The sequence below is a fragment of the Pseudophryne corroboree genome, chromosome 2 (assembly GCF_028390025.1).
Source record: "Pseudophryne corroboree isolate aPseCor3 chromosome 2, aPseCor3.hap2, whole genome shotgun sequence".
Classification (NCBI taxonomy): Eukaryota; Metazoa; Chordata; class Amphibia; order Anura; family Myobatrachidae; genus Pseudophryne; species Pseudophryne corroboree.
The window spans coordinates 247,463,577-247,471,448 of NC_086445.1; the positions used below are offsets into that span (position 1 = coordinate 247,463,577).

General features: G+C 43.5%; 1 long non-coding RNA gene and 1 pseudogene across 1 annotated transcript; one reads left to right on the forward strand and one right to left on the reverse strand.

Annotated features, from left to right (window-relative positions):
* The first annotated feature begins 521 nt into the window (after positions 1 to 521).
* On the forward strand, positions 522 to 3,409 carry LOC135013361 (uncharacterized). The gene is made up of 5 exons (XR_010212044.1): positions 522 to 536; positions 645 to 754; positions 868 to 894; positions 1,272 to 1,294; positions 3,100 to 3,409. It is a non-coding gene; the product is annotated as an uncharacterized LOC135013361 (long non-coding RNA).
* Positions 3,410 to 6,984: 3,575 nt separating this feature from the next.
* On the reverse strand, positions 6,985 to 7,103 carry LOC135051656 (5S ribosomal RNA; annotated as a pseudogene).
* Positions 7,104 to 7,872: the final 769 nt, after the last annotated feature.

Sequence of the window (7,872 nt, forward strand, 5' to 3'; positions counted from 1 at the left end):
CAGACAGGGCCGGTTCAAGCCCGCTCTGCGGCCCGGGCAGGAAAGGGGGCGTGGCTTAATACAGGGGGCGCGGTCAGTTACGCCCCCTGTACATTAGTAGCGCCGCTTGAATGCCGAGCGGTGCGCGATGACGTCATCACACACCGCACAGCAAAAGGTCCTCTCCACGAAGGGAAACTAGACGCGTAGCGTCTAGTTCCCTTCGTGGATAGGACCTTTGCTGTGCGGTGCGCGATGACGTCATCGCGCACCGCTCAGCAAAGGTACTCTCCACGAAGGGACACTAGACGCTACGCGTTTAGTTCCCTTCACAGGAGGCACAGACGGGGGACACAGCGGGCAGCGGAGGGCACAGCAGTGGCGGATCTTGCCATGGTGCGGCGCCCTCCGGAAGGCGGCGCCCCGGGCAAAAGTCCTGCTTGCCCGTGGCAAGATCCGCTACTGCCTTCAGACCGGATCCCGGATAATACCACCACTTGTCTGTTTTAGAACTTTTAGTAAATCTGCCCCATATGATCTGCTTCTGAGTTGCTGAGGTATATAATAATCATCATCATCATAATACTCATATGTGTCAAAAAGATTTTGCTCAGGTCTGTACAAACAGATATGATTATATCGTGTGCATAAACTACATCTCCCAGCATTCCTTGTGAGACCAGGAAGAGAGGCCGGATGTGACGTTCCCTCAGCCATATAAATACGGCCGGCCGCGACTGTAACGCCCTCTTGTCATTGGTGCCATCTTAGGAAGGTAAAGAGCTGGGCGCCAGGTCGGGCTTTCGGCCTGTGCCTCATCCATCGCCATCCTGCCTGCTCCGGGACATCTGCACCGCGCACTAACCCTAATCTGTTCTTTCTTCACAGGCTCTTCTTCTGAAGATGAGAGCCAAGGTAAGCGGCGATGTCACTGCTCTGGGGCGCTTCAGTCCTTTGTCCCCGGCCATCTTCGTGTCCACCAGTCTCTAGTCCCTCACGCCCTGCGTTCTCCGTGCACGGTGCTGGAGTCGTGTTAGTGGGGTGGGTGTAGGATCTCCTGGGTCACGTGTCTGCCGCGCAAGATGGCGGCAGAGTCTCGCTGCTGTGTGCCTAAGCGTGGACACTGACAATCACTGCGTGTTTCAGCGTAAATCTTCATGTGTCCGCCCCCCCAACACCGCCTGCGCTGGGTGCGTCTCTGCGCGGCCACTGGGTGTGAGGCGCATTGCGCTGCTCTGCGTGTTGTCCCTGCTTATGCTGGTATGTAATGGCAATCTGCTTTTCTCTTGCAGTGGAGGAAGAAGCGTATGCGCAGGTATGTTATCCACTGTGACCAACCAATCATGTCTTCTCTTCCCTCTTGTTTAATGCATACATTGTAGATGCCACTGCAAATGTATGTGGTTCTCCATCTAGTTTGCTCTGGGGATATAAGGTGTTTTTTTGGCACAGTGAGATGTGTGGTGGTGGCAGGAAGTATTCTGTATTAAATGTGAGCAGTGTGAATATAACACCTAAATATTATTTGGAAAATGTTATGGATATTTCTGTGGATTTAAAGGTGGGTACGCTTGGTGATTTTATAAACAATATCTCTGCTTTTTACCCTCCTGAGTGATATTATTTGCTGCCAGTGATGGCTGATGCACTCTCCCACGGGTCGTTAATGATGCCTGCTGTAGCCTGTACATGCAGCTCAATTGGACTAGTCCGTTTCTGCATGTTCAGGCTGGCCATGACTGATATTGCATATTGTGTATGCAGTATGTTGGTAGCCTGGCCTGGGAGGCCAGAGATTATCCGATACTGATATTGCTCACAGTGCATTGCGTAGTCTGTACACACCATTACACTCAGTGTAGTGTCTCTAGGACTGGATTTGAGAAGTACTAGCAGTGCATGTGTTAAATTTCATATCACAGCAAATTCTGTAGTGCTGTACAATTAGAAACTGATCAAAACAAAACTCTAATAGTCATGGGGGGTATTCAATTAAGGGTGTTCAGCTAGGCATGTGTATTTTGATGCTTTTTCCACTAGTGCCTTTTTTATTATAAAGTGAAAATACCTTAGGCAAGCTAAATGGCCCGCAATTGAATATGCAGGGGGTGAATTCAATAGCTAATGGAATACCCCCATAGAGGCAGGAGGGTCAGGCTCACAATCTATAGGGAAATAAGCCTTCATTAATGGATAGGTGGTGGTATAGTCACAGCAATGTTGGTCAGGGGCATGTGAAAATGATATTGTGGATGGTTTCCAGATATACTAATGCAAGAACTAATACCACCTGTGGATTTTATTTAAATGTTCATTTATTAACTGTGTCCCAATGAGAAATATTCTTAGTATCCTGAGGGTTTGATTTGAGAAGATGTAGCACTAGTTTCATCACTATGAATAGTACCAGGAAGGTGGTCCCAGAGCTATTAAATTATCTCCATCATGCCCTGCACTTGGGAGATGTTTACCTGACCTTAAGCTGTGTAATTGTGCTAACCAGCAATCTGACTTTAGTGCTGATTACTTTCTGCCTTAACATATGTACTAACGTCGCAACACTAGTTTAGTCAAATGTCTGCTTGCACTTTTAGGCTTGCAAGGAGAAATCCTCTAGTCAGGTTTAATAGCATGGTCAATTGACTATCTAGGACTTCCTTCATGATGCTATTCATATTGTAATGAATTGCCCCTTGTTTATAATTGGGCAGCACAGATGGTGTAATGGTTATTACTGCCTCACAGCACAGAGGTCATGGGTTTGATTCCCACCATGGCCCTAACTGTAGTTTGTGTATTCTCCCCTTACTTTGGTGGGTTTCCTCCGGGTACTCCGGTTTCCTCCCACAATCCATAAATATACTGGTAGGTTAATTGGCTCCTGACAAAATTTAACCTTAGCATAAATGTGTACATGTGGTAGGGAATATAGATTGTAAGCTCCACTTGGGCAGGGACATGTTAATGGCCAAATATTCTCTAAAAGCGCTGCAGAATATGTATGCACTATATAAATAACTGAATCATTTATTGTATGGTCTGACTTCAACCAGTGATGTTGGAGCAATGTGGTTGTGTTCTCATATGTGAAATGTGCTAATGCTACATCTATATTTGTAGACTGAAGCGTAAGAGGAGAAAGATGAGGCAGAGGTCAAAGTAAACGTCTCCCATTGCTGCTTCTGAGGTCTGCAAGCTGAAAACACTCCTGAAAAGAAACTGCCTTGACCAGATCACCTGAAATGGTTTTCAAACTGGGACTATAATCATATGGCACATGTCACCTATAACTGGAAGTCTCCACAGTGTACAATCTGAGGCCATGATGTGTTGGACAGGCATGCTGACACCTTCTGTCAGGAGTTTGGACTTGTTTGTTTCTGGTCTCATGCAGCAAGTATAATAAAAAAAACCTTGTGGTTAAACAAAATTGAAGCCATTTTACATTTGTGTAGTGCAACTGGCTTGTTTCCTCTGAGCCATATAGGACCACAATACCTTTATAAAAGGTGTATAGAAAGTTGAATGTGGGTGGCTTAAGGTTTTTTTTTTTTTTTTTTCTCCCAAGAGCATCAACTTAAGTTTCAATGTTAGGACCTGAGTGAAAGTTCCTTCTATGAATGTTAGAATTGGTCATTGACTCTAAAAGTAAGGTTTCCAAAATTATATAGTTTATAATATATTCTGGTTAGTCATTTTTGTAGTCTTACTACTTTGCATATTGGTCTGCAAATGCTATGTTGCAAGTTCATCCAGTTTGCACTGCATGAACACTTGTGCCAGATACAAACGTTATTGCAGGCCCCAGTGCCTGCAGGCAGCTATTCAAATGTTGCTGCTGATGGGCAGTCATTTCAGCTCACTACCCCTGGAGGTGGTGAGCTGAAATTAGTGTAAAGAGACCCATTTGGGTGGGCAAAGCACCTAAACCCATCTCTAATGGGTGCAATAAGTGGGGATCACCATGCAATCTGCCATCACTTTAGACTGGAGATCGGGTGCAATAAACATCCAATAAGGGGGAGGGGGGATTGGAATATTTAAGTGCCTTACAGGCATATTCAATTGGCCTTTTTCCTGCACCCAAAATCGGGGATTATCATGCAGAAACCCATTGATTCAGTATAAACTGCTGACTCGACTAGTTTTACCCACATGTCCGCCTCAGTGGCGCCTGTTTCTCGAGTTTTAACTTGCTGCTCATGATGCTACGAGGGAGATGTCCCATCTGATTCACATGCAGGGTAATCCTTGCTTATTGCATACGTCTGATGCTGCAATTACACAGCTAATTGAATATCCCTGTTTAATATGTAGACTTGTCTCAGGCAACAGACTATACTGAGTCCTCTGAATCTGCACATCAACATGTACAAAGTTTACCTGTATGGTAGAATGGGAAAGTGTAAGTGCTGAAACACACTACCCGGCTTTTGCCGGCCGGGAAAAAGCCGGACGGCTTTTTCCCGTGCCGGCATTGTAGTTAACAGTGTGAGGGCTAGGGTCCCTTCACACTGCACGGCCCGGCTGCCGGGTCTCACCCCGGCCGCCGGGCCGTCTTTGGAGCCAGTGAACCGTGTGTGTGAAGGGGAGCTTTCACACACCGGTTTTTTCTGAAGCCGTGTCTGATGCTGCGCATGTGCATAGCATCATACACGGCTCAAAGCCGTCCTGTGTGACAGACACTGCCGGTTTCTCCCGGATGGCAAAAAGCCGGACAAACTTTGTCTGGCTTTTTGCCATCCGGGAAAAACCGGAGTGTGTGTTACAGCCCTTAGAGTGGTTCATCAACTTTAGCCCTTGGTTAGCCCCATCAGGATATGTTAAGGATTTCTATACTGTAAGCAGCTGGGATGCTGACAAAACAAAATAACTGCATAAAGTATCCACAAATTTTATTATATCGTTCCTACAGAAGACAGAAATGGTATGCAAAACTATTAACTTGCTGAAAGAAAACGCTGTAGAACATGGACAAGGCTTATAAAGTTGGCTGCAGCAGGGTGGACAGAAGATCATCGTGTTGGTGCACAAATAATAAATCTTATGCAATGTTACTGCACACTTTTTGTAACTAGAGTTTAATGGGGATTGCACTTATAGCAATGGGATGTAGTATTGGAAGAGTGTTTGGTGCAAATACATTCCCTGTTCAACCTCAACTAGTGCATGTCTGCCTGCACCTTCCTGAAGTAGGAGCAGAAGTCCACACTAACTTGCACCTGTCATTTATATAAAAATATGTAGTTTACCGTTACTAAGCTTTGGGCCTTAGGAGATGCAGTTTACTGCCACTGACTAAAGTGCGGAGTGTAGTCACTTGAATAGCTTCAGGCACTCATTCTGGGCATTAAATTCCCTAGCTTCTGCAGCAGGGTACACTGGTATTCCACAGGGAATAACATCGGTGTGTAGAGTGGGATCTTGATCCAAGGTACCAGCAGGCTACAGCTTTGACTGGTCCCAGGATGCGCTGCTACCTCTATCCCTGCCTCCAGGCACCGGAGCTCAGTTTGTAAATTGGTGCAGGCAGCTAACTGAGGGCTGCACTAGGCATCCCTGAAAAGCTTATACATAAATATATATAGGTACGGAAGGATGAGGTACTTACAAGCGACCAAAGGTGTCGAAATAATAATGTAACAGCCAGGTGTTCAATAAATACATAAAAAAATTAAATTTATTCTCAGAATACAATGCACTAAAAAAAGGGGGGGGGGGGTTAAAATAGGGTATATAATTATTGTAAAAATATAAACAATTTTTTAAAAAAATGCAACCTAATCAATAAAATCTGGTATAAAAGCAGCAGAGTTGAGGCTAAAAAATTATAACACATATACCAAAAGTCAATGAAAGGTCCATAAAAGCAAGAGCAATATGTATAAAAGTGAGTACAAAAAATGCAGGATGAGCATAAAAAAGGAATAAAAAAAAAAAAAAAAAAAAATAGGTAAAAAATTGAGAGGTAGCTTAACTTCAATAGTGGAGGTATGTTCAGAGTGGTACCCAACGCGTTTCGTCCCTCATGGACTTCATCAAGGGGTAGTGAGAGGCTAGAGACAGAGCATATTTATACCTCCTGGCTATGGGAGGTGTTAGCAACATCACATCCTGTTTGTTAATTGGTGAGTTGCTGTGGAGGTATTAAAGTACGTAAATAAGCACCTAGACATGTAATGAATGGAGTAAGGGGGCCAAATAATATATTCAATAGTGAAAACGATATTGCATGTAGTCATAATAGCGTTTATAACATAAAAGACAACAAAGTCCGTCGACGTCCGGGCTGGGTGGAACGTCATCTCCGCCCCACTTCCGGTTTGGATTGTGTCCGTTGTGCGCATGCGCCGGCTCGGCACCGTGCGATGCGGATACCTGGTGTGCTTACACCGCTGTAGACGGCGGCCATCTTTTTGGTTATTCAAGCTTGGTTGTAGTGCTGTTGCGGGTATGATCTTCAGTATATTGTCCCTTTGATGGGCGGCGGCCATTTTTTTGGTTGTCAGAGAGCGGAATGAAGAACTGCTGTCAGTGAGATTAATCTGCTGCAGTTTGCATAGTTCAATATTCGTCAATTATGTTTGGATGTGAGTGCACCTTTGAGGTGGTTTTGCATATGTGATGCATCTCCCCGGGGGGTACATAGAAACGAAAAGAATATATAGATTAAAGGCATGTAAATAAATAAATAAGGCGTCTGAATAGCTGAAAATGGCATTTAAAAGGGATCATAATCAGAATAGATGGGCTATGAATTACCTATAAAATATATATATACATGAATGTATACTGTAATTTAAAATTTAGAATTAACAATAGGGACGATAGGGGAGCGAGTAGAAAATATGCAGAAGGCGAGTGGAAATTGCGCAGTAGGCGGAAGCAATGCAGATAATACATGGGTCGACATTATGGAGGAAGTGCCCATGGTGATGTGAGCAGAGCATCATCCATGAGCTTGAGAGATATCCCAAAGACGAAAAAATCCCCTCAGCGCCTCCGGATTTACAACACCCGGTCTCCCAAGGGGGTCTCCCATCCTTGTACTGACCGGGCCCAACCTTGCTTAGCTTCCAAGATCGGACGGTGTTGGGCGTCCCCAAGGAGGTATGGTTGTAATGTATAGGGCTGGGTAGGAGACGGGGTCTTTTTTTATTCCTTTTTTTTTTTTATTCCTTTTTTTTTATTCCTTTTTTATGCTCATCCTGCATTTTTTGTACTCACTTTTATACATATTGCTCTTGCTTTTATGGACCTTTCATTGACTTTTGGTATATGTGTTATAATTTTTTAGCCTCAACTCTGCTGCTTTTATACCAGATTTTATTGATTAGGTTGCATTTTTTAAAAAAATTGTTTATATTTTTACAATAATTATATACCCTATTTTAACACCCCCCCCTTTTTTTAGTGCATTGTATTCTGAGAATAAATTTAATTTTTTTATGTATTTATTGAACACCTGGCTGTTACATTATTATTTCGACACCTTTGGTCGCTTGTAAGTACCTCATCCTTCCATACCTATTTCTAACCCTCTAGGCATATGTACCAGTGCCTATATGTTTTTTGAGGTCCATAAGCTGACGCCCTAATAGCCTATAGGGAGTGTCCTCCAGGTAACACATATATATATATATCTCTAGACTATCAACTCAGAATACTCTCTTCCTAATACTGTTGTTTACAAACTTAGATACTACTTCTGTGGCGCTATTAGCTTCCTTTGTACACATAAATATATATGCTCAAAAAAATAAAGGGAACACTAAAATAACACATCCTAGATCTGAATGAATTATTCTTATTAAATACTTTGTTCTTTACATAGTTGAATGTGCTGACATCAAAATCACACAAATTATCAATGGAAATCGATTTTATTAACCC